The 20,570-nt window shown below is 32.4% G+C and overlaps 2 protein-coding genes and 1 pseudogene across 18 annotated transcripts in view; 1 reads left to right on the plus strand and 2 right to left on the minus strand.

Moving 5' to 3' along the window:
- LOC105214146 (maternal protein pumilio) overlaps positions 1–20,570 on the minus strand; it is a 334,815-nt gene that overhangs the window by 111,680 nt on the left and 202,565 nt on the right. The gene's annotated exons all lie outside the window — the stretch shown is intronic.
- The window catches only part of LOC128921430 (tigger transposable element-derived protein 6-like), a 183,141-nt gene that overhangs the window by 59,812 nt on the left and 102,759 nt on the right, over positions 1–20,570 (minus strand). The gene's annotated exons all lie outside the window — the stretch shown is intronic.
- Positions 8,593–12,042, plus strand: LOC128921441 (tigger transposable element-derived protein 6-like; annotated as a pseudogene).

A 20,570-nucleotide genomic window follows, 5' to 3' on the forward strand; every position in this document is an offset into this window, starting at 1 on the left:
AAAAATTGTTTAAATACTATTTAAATTTAGTCTTCATGCTCAATCAACATTCATTAATACATTATTTATTAATGAACAAATTTTCATACTCATGCGTTTACTAATTTTATTAATCAATGCACGCACAGAATTTAAAATATTAAATTAAGTATTACTTAGGCATATATGTACATATGTATATCGAAATGGGACAAACAGAATTTGAAAACTAAATAAATGTGTCAGTTAGAACAAAATATGAAAAAATGCCAATTAAAAATTATTTCTCCCTTACAACTTTGCGCTCACTTGTGAAAATGCAAAACACAAAATAAAAATAAAAAAAAAGAATTAAATAAAAAAAAATTAAATTAAAAAAATATAAAAAAAAATAAAAAAAAAATAATATAAAAAATATAAAAAATTAAAAAAAAAAATAAAAAAATATAAAAAAAAAATATAAAAAAAAAAATAAAAAATAAAATTAAAAATATTTTAAAAAAAAAAATAAAAAAAAAAAAATAAAAATTAAAACTCAATAAATAATAAAATAAATGTTCCATTTCTCATTGCAAACATATCGTATTTGTAAAAGCTGCCGAATTTAGGTGCATTTAAGAAGCATGCCGCCACCGCCACCCATGGCGTCGTTGCCGAAATATGTACACCAAAAGTGTAATAAAACTTTTCTACACAAAAAAAAAAAATAAATTAAATTAAATTATGAAGACACTATATTGTCTTTACAATCAACTAAATTAGCGCCAAACCGCCGACAGACGATGCAAACGTCAGTGCACGACTCAACCATGCACCTGTCCCACATGCTTACACTTGCGCAGCAGCGCGGCCAATTGCACACTTTGACTATTTATTAAGAACTGAATGCAGACTGCCCAGTGTAAGTGTGAGTGTAAAAAATACACAAATATATGTAGCAGCTGCTATTTGTGCGCCCAGTCAGGGCTACGCTAAGGCAAGGCGTAATTCTTGCCAATTCGCGCTGCTTCGTTAGATGTGTTGAAACTCAGGTGTGACGCGTCGCCGATTGGGCGTATACACATACATACATATATATTTATTAAAATAATATTTCGTTTAAAGCACATATTTTCCAAGCCATTTTATTTATAAATATGAGGTGATCAATCAGCGAAATCATAAGTGGTGTAGTGAGACATTTTGTTTTAATCTTTTTAGCGGATTTCTTAAGCTACTAATGAGCAGTTCTGCGCAATGCCACCATGAGACAACGGAATTTGCTTGAAAATAATGCAGATGATTTTAAAATTATGATAAAAATATGCTTTATTATATTATACATTTTAAAAGCTGCAAAATTCTCTAAAGATTGGTAAATAAAATTTTTTTCGATTTAATTGACAATAATATATTTTTTTAATGAACATTTTTTTCGATTTAATTGACAATAATATATATATATTTTTTTTCAATCATCATTTTAAGCTAATTAAAAATGCTAAATTTGAATTTTCAATTTTAATTTTGCTAAATTAATTAATTACCAATTAATTTTATAATTCAATGGCTATGCACATTTCTGCAATATTTGTTTGATTTCTCCATTTCTATTACAAGTATTACCCATGCTTATTCATAGTATATATATAGTATTCTGTCAAGATATTTAATTACTTGCAAACGATAATAGAAATGCGATTTATCAAAAACAAAAACAAAAAAATCACATGCGCATCAAAAATAAGTAATTATTTAATTAGCTACAACATTGAAGACTAATCACTAGTCACTAGTCAGAAGAGATGCTGCGCGTGCTAGCATCCAAGCAGCATGTATCAACTACAACTAAAGCAAAGGGCGCAACACACAGTCACTATACATACAACAAATACATACATATTTAAGCAACTATGACTATGTTTGCGCTCGTGTGATTGGCGTATGACTATGCGGCATGAGCAAATATTAGTCGACAGCTAATAACATACAGTTACAGTTAGCTGCTGCAGTGAAGCGCGTGCGGCACACTCACTCATCCATTCATTAGTTTGCAGATAAGTACATGTACATATGTGCATAGAGAAATAAAAATAAAAAAGTTTAGCGCGCAAAGTGAGTATGATTAATTATAAACGTTCAGTTGATTTTGTTGTGCCACTTTTTCATTCCGCATACGCCCTGGCCGACCGACAGTGTGGCTGCCTGCCTGTCAACTTGCCATTGTTTCCCAGCGTTGACTGCTGCTGCATTGTGTTGTGTGCTTGTCTAATTTTTTCTGTATTTATTTGGTTTTGTATTTTTTGTGTGTAATTTTTTTATTTAATTTTTTTTTCTAAATTGTACTGAAAATGTTGAAACAATTGTTAAGACATTTTAGCAAGTTGTTAAACGTTGCACTCAATTAGGCGTGAAATTTGTGGCTATGACACATGCACTCATGTAAGTGCAATTGTTGTTGCGTGGCATTTAAACGCAGCATTTAACATTTTGGGTGGGCATAAATGTGGGAAAAATTTCAAGTATGTACTTGTATAATTGTTGTGTTACCAAATGGCTATTATTACAGGCTTAGGCAGCCATCACACAACCAAGCCAAATAAATACAATAAAAACGCTTGAAATATTTATATCTCATAAACTGCTGCAACATCAAAGTAATTATGCAGACTTGACGCCTAAAAGCATGCTGTAGAACATCAAATATTAACTTAAATTATATAATTGTACAACACCAGTAAAATAAGCTAAGCTCAGCATATTTACTATCTATAACTTGTTAAATTTTTAAAATTGCGTTTAATAGTTAGCTACCGGTCTGTGTAGACCAAATTCAACGTTTTTTATGCTTTCTGTTTATACACATGCCTTTTTGCAATTATTTTTTAGCAAACAATCTTTTCAAGCATTTTCAAACTTTTTCCTTTATTGACTTGTACGCTCATGATAAAACAGTAGCTGCATAAATCTGTTGAAAGATTTTTTAGTGCAAAAACTCGGCGTGTGAAAATGCAGAAAGTGTTAACAGCATGCTCATATACATATACTATGCAATAAGAAATATGCAACCAACTATGCTTGGCCAGGCTACTGGGAGCTCGAAAGCACAGCGCAATATGTGCATCACATACGAGTATGAAAAGAGCACTCCTTGTATATATGTATGTATGTACACAGTTCGACAAACAAGGAATAAGTTGATAAGCTCGTTGAAAAATCAGGTGAAGGTAAAGAAAAGTTTGCTGCGCAAATAATTTCTGAACAACACTGCTCTACATATGTATATATACATTTTTTTCAACATACACTGCTATTTACACTTGCAGAGATAGGATGGCTTTGCTTGTACGTAGAGAAATTTGTTTGCCTTATAAACTGTAGTAGCCCAACAGACAGCTAACTGACGTTTGAACATCAGCGCGGGGTGCGTTTGCTAAGAGCGTGTGTGTTGCTCATACCAACGACTGCATTCTGCTTTCGTTTGATGTGAGAAACGTTAGCTGATAACTTATTAAACGCATTACTGCAGCGCAAATAATAAATTAAGCATAAACCAGTCAACCAGCCAGTCTATCGCCCTTGAGCGGTAGCGCGCACAAAGTTTCACGTCACTAACTGAAGCCATTGTTAAATATTCATGCGAAAAAAATGTCGTCAAACAACGATAAGGCTTTGTTGCTGATGCGACAAATGACAAAAAAATATTTATGAAGTAAAAAATTTAGTGGATTTACCCAAAGCTACAGCACAATATTTATTTGGTAAATAAAGGTTCACCACACAACACGACAATTTTTAAGCATACACGAGCACAGTTAGCGACTGTCTGCTTGTGCTTATACAATTGAAAAGTAAATACATATATTTTAGGAAGTAAATGTGTATATGAGATTGTCGCACATAAACACACCCACAAAACTCAAAACACTGTTGTCAAATGCATATGCAAACAGCATAAAATAATAAAATTTAATTGTTATCTGTGTGAGAGCTAAGCGATAGAGCGGCAGCGTTTCATGGTCTACACGGCGTATGAGTGCCGCAACAAAATTTATGAAGAATGACGTTTGACTAAAACTAATATTGGATTGGACAATGTTGAAATGTAATAAAATAAAATAAAATATTAAATTAAATAAAATAAAATAAATTAAAATATAAAAAAATTAAATTAAATTAAATTAAATTAATTAAATAAAGTGAATAAAATACAATAAATAAAATAAATAAAATAAATAAAATAAAATAAAATAAATAAAATAAAATAAAATAAAATAAAATAAAAAAAATATAAAAAAATTAAATTAAATTAAATTAAGTTAAAACAAATTAAATTAAATTAAACTAAATTAAATTAAATTAAATTAAATTAAATTAAATATAATTAAATGAAATAAAATAAATAAAATAAAATTAAATTAAATTAAATTACAAAAATAAAATACAAAATATATAATATTAAAATAAATTAAAGAAAACTGAATTAAATTAAATTAAACTGAATTAAATTAAATTAAATAAATTAAATTAAATTAAATAAAGTAAATAAAATAAATTAAAATTAAATTAAATTAAATGAAATAAAGTAAATAAAATAAAATTAAATTAAATAAAATTAAATAAAATGAAATGAAATGAAATGAAATGAAATTAAATTAAATTAAATAAAAATTTTATAGCGGTATATTTCGTAAATTTAATTACATTAATTAATACACACGATTGCAGTGATGAAAATATGAAAAATTATTTCGAAAGCACTTGTCGAAAAACCAACGCCTACAAATTACAATAAAAAAAAAAAATGTGTACAATTTTCTTTTGAAGTCGTTGAACAATGCCGCCACTTGTGCATAAGTGCTTGACTAAATCACACTTCAGTGTTTTTTTTTTATTTCCACATTCGACATGTTTTCATTACTAAAATGCTTTTTTTTTTTTTGTTGGTGAACATTTCGAGTTTATTTGCACTTCTTTCTTTTATTTGTTGTGTTCCCGGCATACGATTTCTGCTAATTGAAGTGTTTTTTCGCACCTCAAACACATATGTTGATTATTTTTTTTTTAACTGTACATGCACGATAAGTGAAGAGTTATTATTGTGACAAACTGATACACTCATATATGTATGTATGTGTAGAGACAAATGTATGAAGTGTTCGTTTCAAAGCCGTTTATTTACTACTTAGTTAAATAAAGAATATTTGTTCAAGCATTTTAAATAAAACTATTAACACTATAGATACAGTGGGAAAATAGTTGTTTTACATAGTAAGTCGTGGGACAACGTAGAAAACAATAAAATCGGGTGTAAATCTAGACAATGTACTCATTTAGCTTTTGTGCTTAAAGCTGCGAATGTGAGAAACATAAGAGTAGAGTTGTGAATTTTTAGTTTTGAGCGACAGTTGTTTGACAAGGTTCGCCATTTAACCTACAGATATGAGTATTCCTATTTTTATTAACATTTTATGTATGTATTTTTGATACAAAGAATATCGCTCAATATTAATAGCGAAAAACATAATAAATATTTAAATTTTTTGCGTACCAAAGCAAATATAAATCGAATATCGGCACAAATATTTCAACGGAAATTTAATATAATTTCCTTTTCGTGTGTATTACTGTATACCCAATACAAACACACCCACGCACTACTCGCTTCCGTTAGATTTCACTATAAATAATTCAATTTAACAATATTGCAGGGAGTGCAAACTTGAATTTATACACACACTGACGAACTGACACCGCCATATGCGCAGCAGCATAGACGTCAAAACAGTCAGTGAAAATAGAGCGAAACGCAGTATTGTGCGTCAAATGGTAAAAAGAAAATGGGGCTTAAGGCGGCACGCATATCACATTTCCGGCTCATATCAAATTTCACTCAAATGCAAACACACACACAGTCATGTTATTGCGCGCCAGCAAACAGTCCTCAAACATTTATTAAAAAATCGCAGTGCAATATGCATTCGCTGCCAGGATATGCGAGTTCATCTACGCACACACAAACAACTTTGAATGCATTCGGGCATATTTGAGTGCAAAAGTGAGCACATATTTGCAACGAAATGTGTGTGATTTTCTACTTGTGTATGTATGTATGTGTTGACATATGCGCGCCTTCATTTCGGCACGTACAATCAAATCTGACATATGAGCATGCAACGGATTGTCAAATATTTTCCATATATGAAACGCATATTACAACAATGCGGCAAATGTAGTGACAGTGCAGCAAAGCTAGGCGGAAATCGCATAAAGTTCATAACTGTTTACACATATGTACAGTACATATGCCAGAAAGCGCATTGATAACTGCGGAAATCGCAAAAATTCTCGAAAATACTGTACGACTGTGTACATACATATGTACCATACATAACAGTCAACTCCCCAAGGCTACTAAAAGTGCCAAAACACAGAAATATGTCAGAAAAGTTCTGGAAAAACAAGTGATTAGAATTGGATTGCACATATGATGTAAATCTATATGTTTGTCGCTAACAAATGTATGGGTAATAACGGTACTGTCTCACGTCTGCGCCTGATGGCTGGCTGAGTGACAGATTGAAGCCGCAAAACAACTCGATATAAAGAAGCAATAAAGAACCGGCGGCGCAAGCCTGCAGTCAACCACATGTTTATGACGAGAAGCTACGTATGCAATCAATGCAAGCAAATTCATACAATCCAGCCACAAGCATAGCGAATACAAGTGAAGCTTGAAAGCACAGGAAATCAGTTGTCACACAATCCAGATACAAATGCAGATACAGATACAGTGACACCGCCAACGGGAGTAACAAAAACCGTGGGGCTGCTGTGAACGCAATCAAATACAATTTTGTTGCCGAATTTCAGAGCTACTGCTCTGTCTATTTATGCCGCCAGCCGACAGACGTCAGCATATCACAAACATAGCTAACCCCTCATGGGAAATCAAAAGAGATCAAAATGTCATCTTTAAGCGCCTAATGGGGGTTGGTGGTTAGTGTTGGCAGCAGCGTAGTGGGAAAGCGCATAAAAGTAGCGATTTAAATCTAATATTAGCTACTAATGTAATAAGTTAGGCTGACAAAGTAGGAAATGAGAAATATTCTACCACGTTTGCTTACTTTTCTAAAAATTTCACTGAGGAAAAATATATTTAATTGCCCATAAATTAGATCTATTCAGTTTCATTTCAATATTTTGTTAATTTTCTAAATAGAATAACTTAACAAGACAATTAGTGCAAGTGGCAATGAAATAAATTCACTATTAGTGGCATTAAAACATGCTTTTGGGTATAAATATGTACCTCATAGTAAAAAAAATAATTTTGAAATAACCATAATTCTCTCGAAAACCGCAAGAAATTACATTCGTTTAATTTAAAGTCTAAATACGCACACATGCAAGTGAGTAAGGGCATTTACATGGAATGAATTAAGTAAACCAGAACTGAACTTGTAAAGCAGCTGGAGCTCACTTTGTACGGCAATGAATGGGAATTTACGCACAGCGGCTCACCAAATGGCGGTCAGTTAAATGGGCGCGGAAATATTATTAAATTAAACATATATGTACATACATATAATATCATATCAGCAGCAAATAGTATGTAAATAACTGTAGTATGTCTGCCAAGCAGCTTACTGTGAGCATCACAAAAACACAACCATTATAAAGAGTATAAGTGCAGCAGCAACCAGTAATCACCCCGACTGGCCTCAATCTAAATGAAATTTGATTGGGTTTAATTGACTTTTATTAGGTTTTGTCACCCGCACTTATATGCTGTGCCAAGTAGAAAGATGCTTCGATGTGTGTGTTGATTTAACTAATTTCATTTGTTTTTTTTGGGTTGACCGTTGGGAACAAAGTGCAGCCAGCGCAATGGTTCAATGAAAGACGCAAATACGCGACATATGTGCATAATAATATGTAATAATCAATTTGAATGAGATACTCATGAGTAAGTGAGCAAAATGTCAACAGACACATATGCACAAGTGTATATGTACACACGTACAGTTGTATTTTTATTAAATTTCCTACGTGTCTCGCATTTCACATTAGTTGTAGTTACCCAGTGAACCACAATGGTTGGACTCGTGTCGTGACATTTCCAAAACTTAACTTTATCCAAGCTTTTCCGTTCTAAATATCTTAAGTTATCTGACATAGCCGACTGGAAGTTTGAAAATCAAATATAAGGTATATGAGAGATAGAGGAAGTATTGACCCGATTTTGCCTCTTTTTGCACAGAGCCACACTATTATAAGCATAACATCTACTCTGAATTTTTTGAGAATATGTGTTACTTTTATTTCTATATCTGGGGTCTTGAAAAGTTATAGTCCAATTTCTTATAAAAAGAATTCAGCCATGCAAAATTTTTGTATTCTCCGCAGAAATTCACACTGTAGTGAGACGATTTTGCATCTCCATTAATTAATAAGAAATGAATCACAGCATGCTTTGAATTATTCAAAACGCATACAGAGAATACACAGCTAGAACTCGAAGCTGGAGTGTTCTCAAATTAACTATTAAAGCCAAACATTACTCTTTCACACACACACACACCCTCACATGTGTTGTCATAAATTGCAATTTCAGACTGATTGCACTGTTGTTGCTCTTGACTCGACAGCGTCGTCTAGCATGCAAATGATTGATGCGCGCTTTCTTGCTGCTACGTTAAGGCAGTGATAAAAACAGCAGTGACTTAATTAAAAATTATCATAGCATCAACTGTTGTTGTGAGAAAGATAAGCAAACAAGTGCATATGAAAGAAGCGTATTTAATGAACATTAGGGTGGTAATTAAGCAGATGAATAGGAAAAAAAAAATACCGAAAAATTAAAAATTATTGACAAAAGCAAATTGAACATTGTACATTATTATTGTTTTTTTTATTTTATTTAATAAAAAAAAAATCAATACAATATGGTGTGAACTTTTCTTCGCACAACAGCGAACCAACCTATTGTACGAAGACTTGTACTATATACTGTAGATTAAGAGGTCTGTAGCAATGCCGGCATTATTAATTTTTCCCGTATGTACAAGTAGTTGTTGCTCTTCAGTTTATTGCTTTGCGAATTCAACTTGTTGTTAAGTTATGAAAAGACAACAAAAACATAAACTGAAAAGCAAATATAATTAATTTATCATCAAAATTAAAATGCAAATGTCACGTCTGCTTTATAAGATGTATAACACAATGTCTAGGCTAAATGAAATTATTTCTATATACAGTCGACTCTCGTTAATTCAAACCTGCGATAATTCGAACCTCTCTATGATTCAAAGTTTTCACGAGTTCCCTACTAAATCTCTTTATATTTCGAACTAAATCAATACATTTTCATACACTTGGTAATTCGAACGAAAAAATCATTGCTATTTAACAAAACGACGCGTTAATTCGAACTCATCAGCGTCCAACACTCGACAATTCAAAGTTGCAGCGAGAATAGGCGGAAAGATTGTAAATACATTTTGCGACAAGTTCAAACTTGTATCAAGATACACAAGCCTTTGTTTTTGAATTGGTTTGTTCAGTTATTCAGTTACTATTACTCTTTCGTTGGTATGCAGATTAAAAGTTTTAGTTATGAGTCCTAGAAAGTATAAATGTTTGACGATTGCTGAAAAGAAAAAGCTAATCGAAAAAGTAGAAGAAGGTGAGAAGAAGAGTGATGTTGCAAAAGAATTTAAGATTCCTCTGAGTACTCTCTGTGCTTTATTATTGTTGAAGACCTTGATTAAAAATTATGATGCCCGAGACATTTTTAATACTGATGAAACTGGCCTATTTTTTAAATGTTTACCGGACAAGACGCTTACTTTTAAAGATGAAAAATGTCACGGAGGAAAACATAGTAAAGAGAGGTTGACAGTTTTACTTGCAGTAAATATGGATGGATCGGAAAAACTGAAACCCTTAGTGATAGGAAAAGCAATGAAACTGCGATGTTTCAAAGGAGTGAAATCGTTTCCAACTGATTATCGTGCTAACAAAAAAGCTTGGATGACGACAGAACTGTTTAACAATTGGCTGTTAACAGTTAATGGGGACATGAAACGACAAATGCGGAAAATTTTACTATTTTTAGACAACTGCACTGTCCACAACAGTCCTCCTACATTGTCTAACGTGGAACTCTACTTCTTTCCGCCAAATACAACTTCCAAATTGTAACCATTGGACCAAGGGATTATCCATCATTTTAAGGCGTTCTATAGCAAAGAAATTGTTAAGATCGTTTTAGAATATCTCGACAAACAGCTAACTGCAAATATCACGGTTCTGACAGCTATTTTACTAATTGACAAAGCATGGAGAGCTGTAACACCCCTAACGATTCTCAACTGCTTCAAAAAATCAGGTTTCTTAAAAGAAAATCAAGAAAATCTTCCCATACTTATAGATGATGAAGAACCAACAATAGAACCATTAGTTGACATCAGCGGTGTGAGTTTTTCTGATTTTGTTCAAGTGGATGAAAATGTTGCTGTCTCAGGTTCACTAACGGATGGCGAAATTTTATCTGCGACAGACACGCAAAGTAACGATGAAGATCAGGACGATACATCGGAACCTTAGGCAGAGGTGTCAGTAAAGGAAGCAAGATCCTCATTTGATACCTTACAAAGCTTCTGTCTACAAAACGAAAGTGATGGCACTTTTTCTCTTAAAAAAAGTTATTGAGCAGTGTGAGCAGCAGAATTGTGCTTTAAAGCAAACCAGTATAACAAAATTCTTTCGAAAGAATAATTAATTCACATTACGAATACATGTATGTACATGAATGTACCTCGTAATTCTTGTCATTTTTATATTAATAAATAAAAATTAACCAACACTTAATAATTCGAAGTTTTATTATTTTCTCTCACAAATTTCGAACCATTTGATATTTCAAACACTCGATAATTCGTAATATTTCAAGAGTCCCCTCAGTTTCGAATTAACGAGAGTCGACTGTATTGTTTAATTTAATTAAATATAAAGTATTAACTTTTTGCTTAATTGAGTAGCCAAAACTTAAATGTTTAATTCACAGGTGAGACACTGTTTTAATGTTGCAAATGTGCTTAACTTTAGTAGCTCTACACTATTATAATTAACTAAGCCAGTAATTCTGAAGTTTGTTTGCAATTCAAAGCAAATTATGAACCAAATAAGAAGCAGCATGTTACTACAAACTATTATACTATATATTCAGCGCTATTATTATTTCTTACTTTATTTAAAATTTTTTATTCATAATTTCTTTATTTATTTTCATTGATATACAATTTATACGTGATTTTCTCCACTACAAAAGCTGCAGTTAGTTGCTCATCAGCACCGCATATCAACTCCATAGCTGTTACCTAAGCATGTGTTGGCATTGTTGTTGTGCACTTTGTCAGCAAATAAAGCTAATATTTACTAAACTGTACAAATGTTTACAACGATGTGCACTGATAAAATTGTACTTTTTTTTGTAAAATAAAAGAGAATTTTACAAGCAATATGTTATGACCAGTCAACTTGAAAATATTTTGCCAGTTTTATTTCATAACGAACTGTATTACATACGAGTATATGCAAACATTTCAAACAGCTGAAAAAATTGCTCATATATTCACATAGGTGGCAACTCTACGCTAAGCTGATGCATTTGTGAATTCGTGTCCGCCCATGTTTGTACACATTGTCCTCGGCATTTTTTATTGCCAGCGAGTTTAGTGCAACTGACTCCCATTCGAGCGCAATAAATTGCCGCCACAATACCCGAAACTAGCATTTATGAAATGAAGTGTGTGGAAAAAAAGCGTTAAAAAAGAATATGGCAGGGGAAAATAAAAAAAACGAGGAAGTTCAAAGCAAAAAAAAAAAGTTGCAAAAATTAAAAAAGGAGAGGCAAACAGAAAAAATAATCATGGCAATAATCCATTTAAAAGCATTTATGCTGATTGCTTTCGCGCCATTTCAGTTATTCAGAGTATTTTGTACCTACATATATATTTTTTTTTGTTTCTCATACATACATACATACACACATACGCACATGCCCATATATACTCGTATACAGCTTAAATGCCGTTTTATTAATATGTTCAATTGCGGTTGTTTGTCTGTGCACTGAGCATTGACAAATAAATTGACCTTTACAATGCGCCCTCCACCCGTCACCGAATGACTCTCGTTGATGGGCACCAATCGTTTTAATTAAATTAAGCGCGCACCAACACAGAGAAGCTGCCTTGGCAGGGATTCTAAAACGGTTGTTATAGCAAAGTATGTAGTATACAAATGATGTCATATTGGCACCCACGGAGACAGACTACAATGGATGAATTGAAAGTTATTTTTGTGTATATTTAAATCTCCCTCATAGATAAGAGGAAAGCATTTAGTTTTGGAAATGTAAATGACATGATTAGTTGATTTATTAGAACTAGGCATTAACTAAATAATCATAATAAAACTCTGAAATATTAATGTAGTAATTAGTAAGTAGGCTATACTTGTACTTAACAAGACCTCTTGTCAATATCATCAATCATTTTTTGAATATCATTTTACTAAATTAAAATGTACAACCGTTCTAGCCTTTCGCACATCCAAATTAATTCAATACATTAAGCTTATAATTGAGAAATCTGTTTTTGTCTTTCACGCAGCCAGTTACTCAATTAACGATCAGCTCGTATACACTTTTGTTTTTGCTATTCATAAGAAGTTGACAAGTTTCATCAGCTGATTGCTATTTTATCACAGCAAAATTTAAAGCCTGGACAATAACTCGCAGAATTCCATTCAACTCGATTTGTATTCGATTAATGTAGGAAAATATGATTTTTCTTGTATATGGTAAATCGATCTAAAAGACGATTTAATCGAGCAAAGGCCGGTTGAGTGATCAATTAACTTCTCTGCGAAAATGCTATTACTGAAGCCCAATGCAGTCTCTCTCTGACTTGCGCTCAATTATAATTTCTAACTGGCTACCCATTTTAATTGCTCACACAGTATTATTAGGATTTTAAAAACAGATGTTTTCTTATATTTAAGCTTTTTTGAAGTTTTCGAGAAAGTAATCGGCGCTGTTAATAAAGAATTTCATGACAATTTAGCAACTGAAACATTATTATTGAATTAACAAGTATTAAGCATGTGTTTGTTGGAACTTTGTTCAATTAAAATTAAATGAATTAACTCTGATTGCCAAGTTTTAAGATCATTATTTTTCAATATGAAAAAAAATTTTTTTTTTGTTTTGTAATGAATTGTAACTAAAACTATAAATCTCGTAGGAAAGCCTAGAAAGGGCATATGAGAACCCATCATGAAATCATTAATTTATACAAAAACAATAGTAACTGCCTGCAAGTAATTTCTATAAATTGAAATATTGAAATTAAAATCAATTTCCACTGCGTATTTGTGAATTATTTCCCCCCCCCCCCCACTAAATAACAACGCAAAACAAACAGAAAACAACAACACCTTTTGCCGCCGCGGCGTATGTGTCTATGCATAAATCGCTGAATAATCAACACCTTGATCTATTTATAAATATTATTCGCTTTTGAGAGCATTTTCATCGCTTTTATACACGTATGAAAGTATTTACGAAAGCTGAAAATTTTATTTTTAATATTTTACGTGTGCGACTTAGCACATTGTTGCTGCTGGCATTGTTGTTGTTGTTGTTGCGCTGCTTTGTTGCACCATACGTTATAATTTTTTGCGTGAAAATTTTTCATAAATTTCATTTAAACAACTGCGCTTGTTGAAATAGTACATTGCACATTTGTGTGTACATATGAACGTGTATATATGCATGTATTTATTATTTTCAGGTGTGTTTTGTTATAATTACTTTTTGTTTTTATTTGTATTATACTGCGCTGTTTTTGTTTTTATTTTTGTATGCATTTAAAAATAATCTGCCACACCTGTATATTTTCACAAGCACGAAAATTAATCCACCAGCGGCTGAATGTGCAGACAAATAGAATACTATATAACGGACTAGCAGAATAGCGTGGCAGCTAATCAAGCGGCTAATAGAGAGTGAAGTGGTCCACCGATCATCAATGACCAAATTTAAATTTGAGGTTAGAATTTGCCATCTGAAGCTTTGAATAAAATCCGCTTTAAGCGCAAAACTTTACACTATTCCTATAATTTCGTAAAAATACATAATTTCCCTGAAATTCCTTAAAAAAAAACAAAACAGAGCCAAAATTTTAGTTGGCGATTTTCAGCGAAATATTTGCATAATTTTTGTGTATATTCGCGGCGAAAATAATTATTATGAACATAAACACATACTCGGTTTTTAGAAAATGTCAGCCCTTATTCACACTATGTTGTTGGAAAATGTTGTTGATAAGCTCACTCGACACTTCGTGAACAATTTGCTTTTAGTTATATGCATTTGTTGTTTGTTCAGCAGGTGTAAAATGCAATATTTTCACACGTGCTGCACTTGAGTTTATTATATTTGCTGTTGGAATTTTGCATAATGGAGTTTCGGAAAATGCATTGAATTCTAAATAATATAGTTAGTTAGCATTTAAATGGAAAAGTGAATGATGCAGAAAGCAGATGATGTGGAAATTAATTAAAATAAATTTTATTTAATATTCGATATAATTTGAATTGATGGATTATTTCGAAGATAGATTATGGTTTTCCGAAAATATATTTTTGCTATTTTAATATTTTTCAAATAAATGCCATGTTTACGAATTAACTGATTTTTCGCAAATTTTCACTTTTTTAATTTGACCAGAAAGCGGTCTGACAATGAAATTCTCGTATGTCAGAACAGAAATTTTGCTATAGATAGTATAATTTAATTGATGCGAACTTCTTCTTTAATTTAGCGTGAGTCAGTCATATAAAAGTAAAATGTTTAATTAAATATTTGATAAATTCAGATAAATTATATATGTTCATAGTTACGATGTTGCATATATATTTTTTGCCTTCAAAGGACTTCGACCATTTCGTATTTGAGATATTCAGAACTGTGAACTTACCTGGAAAGAAAAAAATAAATTAAACATTTTAATATTGGAATTTTAGATTTCTAAATATATTTTACAATAAATAATTAATTAAATTAATAAAGTAAATATGTTTAAACATAAAAAAAAAAAAAAATTCTGCAAATTGACGCGAAAAACTATGAAGTATCGGATTGAACAGAAAAATGTGCAAAAACTGCGACAATCGATGACACTGGCATTTTGAGTTAAAAAACGAACGAAAATTTCGGTGATTTTCCATAATCTATAAGAAAAATTAGATCCCGCAGCACCGCTATAATTGTTGTAGTCGTTTAATGGTGACGTTTAATTATTTATGACAGCAGCGACTGTGACAGAAACACGACGGCAATATTCATAATTTACACGTGATCGAGGTTTCGAGGGAATTACTAACTGACAGCGGTCATAAAATCAAATGCAACAACAAAAACACGAAAAAGAAAGTGTATTATGAGTTGTCTTATAAGCGGAAAAGTGACAGTTAAAGCAATGAAGGCAAACAACAAAAAGAGGCTGCGATGGCAGCATGTCGCCAGTGGAGACGACGCGAACAGACTGCTTAGCATTAGATTATGCTTTGAGCATAGCAAATCCACAAAGTTGACATCTTTCAACTTCAATGTGTGCTTGGCTGACAGCTGACAAACAGAGCAGAGACTGCGAAAGGCGATAGAGTTTTCAAATTAACAGCGAAACGAGTAGGAAAACGAAGTGTTTGAATGATGATAAAGGAACAGCTAGCATCAGACAAGGAGCAGAGTTTTGAAATGGGTTGCATGGATTTTGCATAGATTATCTTACGAGACATTTTCATAATATTATTCATCTAACTGAAGGTAGTCAAAAAAGAGCGGACGCAGAGCAGACAGCCAATGTGCTAATATGACTGGGGTGTTGTTTATAAGTTATGCAAAACTGAATTTTCTTTTAGTACGGCTGCGGAGTTATAAAAATGTTAATGATGCATGGATGAATTTTCGATGAATATTTAATTTATAAAGAAAAATCGTGACTTCCCGGCACAGCAGCATATTTGAAATATTTGAATAGCAGCCAGCAGCAAAGTGTCAAATTATATTATGAAAATGTCAAATCAAATCAAAGGCGTTTAAACTTTGGCATAATTCTAATATTTAATGAGGAAACATAAGGCAGTGTTGTACAAAAAAAGTATTTCTAATTTGTAATAGAGAGAGAGAGAGAGAGAAATTTCTCCCAAAAATTTGTGCACACGAAGCACCAAGCACACGTTGGAATAAACAGAAATATGTACAACATTGTCGTCAGCAACATTAAAGGACCTTCCGTGCATTCAAATATAAATAACTAAAGAGGTCGCTGTATGAATAATGAAATACACATATTAAAATAGCGAGCAGTATTCTGCGAAAGTCCAAAAACGTCGGCTTTGAATCGTCAAAAGCGGTCAACTGCCAAAATGTGTACGAAAAGCCAACAATTCAGTCAGTCGGTCAGTCTGTCTGTCGCGCCATGTGACGTCGAGAGTTATGCTGGCAGCCTTTGACACCAAAAACTTGAACTCATATATATTCAGACCCCTATAGACATATGTACATGTATTTATGTATGTATGTATATGTTTGTGTATAGAATCCGTACACATATATATTTTTTAATCAAAATTCTCTTAAATAATTAATATGCAAATTACTTGACAGCAAATAACTCTTTGCCACACAGAGTCCTCAAACACATACACTGCCACACAAGCAGGAGTAAGATTGGCGATGGTGCATAGTTGTTGGTGCATACGATAGCTTGCTCTTTACATAACAAATATGGAGTAAGAGGACGCTGCGAGTGCGTTAAGTCAACACACACACACACACAAGGCAAACACGACGCGCTATGGCAAAGCAAATCCATTTTCGCGAAAGCCATTTCGACGCACGTATCCTGTCGATGATGGCGCATGGCATGACAGATAGCTTGGGTGTTACGTAAACAAGTAACTTGTTGACACAAACCAGCTGATAGCCGGAGTATTAGTGTAAACTTAAAATTAATAATACCGCTACACATGAAAGAATATTTGTATAAATAAAGAAACTTTTTGGATAACGTGTGAAGATTAAGGGGAGAAGTCTATGACTTAACTTAAAAAAAGTATTTTTTTAAATAATGTGAAAGGTGATAAAATAATTTCATTATTTTTGAAATTTAACGCAATTTTATTGAATTTTTCTAGAAAAAAATTTTTTTTTTTATTTTTCCTTTCAAAATTGCGGCTCAGCATAATTTTTTGTCTGCTGCCTTCGACGCGAGATTCCAAACTGCTCTATCTATGACTTCTCAACAATTGATAAGGAAAAAAATAAAGTGTTTTTTAAAGTGCATATTAACGGAAAGAATAAAGCTATACGATTAAAAATATATAAATTCAAAATTCGTAAAATAAGCCTTTGAAAAAAGTTAGAATTTAGAGCTTTTTTTTAATTTTTCACCACAAAACAGTATTGGGCATAATCATTGAATCCGCAGCGAATTCGATTTCGATACGATACAGATTTTCGATCGAAAATATGCATGCAATCATTGATTAAGTCGATAAACTGCTTTACCACAAAGTGAGAACGTAAAACTGTTTTATCGACCTTTATCGACAAATTTGATAAAGTGTCTGTGCTTTTTGCTTTGTTCAAAAAAAAATTAAAACTAACAATTAACTATTGTGAAATTTCTTCCATAAAAATATTTAATTCTCCTGAGGCGCTTTGAGAAAATTCTTTCGCTATCTTGAGTGGGCAACTTTATATCGCTTTTAAACATTTTTAATTTATTTTTGTTAGTCCCTTTTTGTCTCTAGTCTCTAAAATACCCATTTAAAACATGATTTAGTCCGTCATCATTAATTATTTAGATAAAAACTTCCAAAATTGTTTATTTCTTTTACATTTCCGCAACTCATTCACCAACGTATAGATGCCGACCAAAATTTTCGATTTTGCGGATTCAATAATTTCGTAATTAGCGACATCTATTAGCCGCGGAATGCATTTTTGAGTCGGTAAGTGAGTTCAATGTGTAAATTTTATTTTCGATACGGATTCAATGATTCCGACGTAAAATTTTTCGACCGAATCGAACCTTTTTTCGATCGAAACGGATTCAATGATTAGGCCCATTATATATATATGATATTTTAGGTTTATACACCCGATAAGAAATTCCTCACCAAATATCATACAAATCAAAAAATCAATTTTTTGGAAATTTTACATGGACATCCCCACTAAAGTGAAGTTCAGAGTAATAAATGAAAGAAAAAAATTAAATTTAAATTAATTAACCACAAATTTGTTCAAGTAAATTTAGTAATATGTCAATATACAGTATTTTTTAATTGCTTGAATTGCCAGCTGTTTACGCTCACATTTCACCGATCAAAAATACGCACCTAGAGGCAGCAGGCAATATTATGTAAATTGAAACACTATTGTGCATAGAATTTTGCGACGCAATTCCTAATTTGCATACGCATATAAACATACATACATTTGTATATATACATGGTCTGTCAGTGCAAAAACGTGCATGAATATTTTATTAGACTCTTAGTATATGGCATTAGTGAGCTATATATGTACATACATATGTCGCATAAAAACAGATAATAAACATGCCTATATGTATGCATAATTATTGACATGCCAATACATACATATATATATACAAAAGACATAATGAGCGATCACAAACTCGATACGGATTTGAGAGTAATGTGTTTTTAAAGGTGAATTTGTTTGTGTATGCGTGTATGCGCATAAGTAGCTTGATAGCATCCCTTTTTCGCAAGCGCATAACATAAATTCATGGAATCATTCACCTTACATATGCCTGTGCGCTTGGCTGTGTACTAAGCTGGCTTAGATAAATACACGTGTATATCAAGCACACCTGCGTGCAGACACACTAACACACACACACTGATATTACTTGTATGCTGGCTTAAAACTTTTTATGCGCTTTAACTCGTTGCCGCTAATGTTCTCGGTTTTATTGTTGTTGTTTACAAGGGTTGTGTATGCGCTGCGTATGTTACGGAGATTTGTTAGCTGGCTATCTGCATGTGTGTGTGTGTAAGGGTAAATTTGAATTTTATGAGCTGCCACTGAAAGTAGCAAGGGGGCTTCATGTTTATGCTTTAAATAATTTATAAGCTGAATTCCATAAATACATAAATAGCAGGATTTAAGGGAGTATGGTACCTCGAAACGCACGGGTATTAGAGAGGATGTCGCAGTAATCCAGCTGAATGGTGTAGAGTACGTCGTAAAATATATTCAAAACTTATTTATAGAAGATTTATATGCATATACTCGCTTATACGAGGTGTGTTCAAAAAATAACGGGAATTTTCGAAAACTAAAAAATAATTTAATTTATCCTAATTAACACTGTCGCCCTTCTTCCAATCGTTGAAACACTTCTTGAACACAATTTCTGGGAAGGCCCTATTTCAACGGTTACTCGACGTGTCTTTAAAAGACACTTTATTTTTTGGAAATATGAAAAAGAGTGAACTGATGTTATGGTTTTCGAGTGTGTTTGGATGGAATTGGATAACTCTCTATTCACTAACTTTAGACACAGTATATATAATGAAATGATATTGAATTTTTTTTTTTTTTTGTTTTTTAAATTAAAGACACCGTTAGAGCTATTATACAATATTTGGAAAAAAATCTCTTTAAACGAAATTTTAAGCCAATGCTAGTTTCGGTTTTAATTTTTTTATATTTTTATACACAGCTCTCTACTTGTCTCTAATTAAGACTACATAAGAAATCAACTCACAGAAAACAAAATGTAATTTAATTGAGAACAGCACAAATGACACAATTGAAATGAGCAAAATCCAATTTTCAACACAACAAATTGCGCTTGTTGATAATTGATTTTGTGATACTCAAGTTCCGTGGTTTACAAACATACAAACTGTTGGATATGCTCAAGAAGCGCACTGAAAGATGACATCCACAGCTGAGCCAGCCAGATAAATTAATTATACGCTTCAAGCAAAAGCAAGCAAAGAGAGCCATAATGAAATCAACATTCAAAAATTAATTGCGAAAGCGAAACGAAAAATAAGTAGTCCAGGCGAAGGACAACGTTAAATAACGACCACGTTGAATGACGAAATTCGCTAAATGGGAGAATTAATTAAGTGAAGCAGCGAAAATACCAAAATTTCATACATACATACGTACAGGCGAATGCAAGTGATTGATAGAATGCACGCATTATTAACAGGGAACATCTTCAAGTCACAGGATAACGATGCAATATCCTAAAGGATATACCATATATATACGAAACAAACGAGTAAAGCAGACCAGATTGCACTCAAATGGACGGCACTGTACACTCGCTACTGCGAGTAGAGTAAGCAGTAGTGGGCGCAATTTGATGAAGAATATGCTTGGTTCTTACGATAACGGCAGTGTGGGTGGCATGCTTTTGACAAACGAGTGACAAGATGGACGACAACAAACGAATCGAAGCTGTTGAGCTGATGGATGGATGGAT

This window comes from Zeugodacus cucurbitae, chromosome 2 (genome assembly GCF_028554725.1).
Source record: "Zeugodacus cucurbitae isolate PBARC_wt_2022May chromosome 2, idZeuCucr1.2, whole genome shotgun sequence".
Taxonomy (NCBI): domain Eukaryota; kingdom Metazoa; phylum Arthropoda; class Insecta; order Diptera; family Tephritidae; genus Zeugodacus; species Zeugodacus cucurbitae.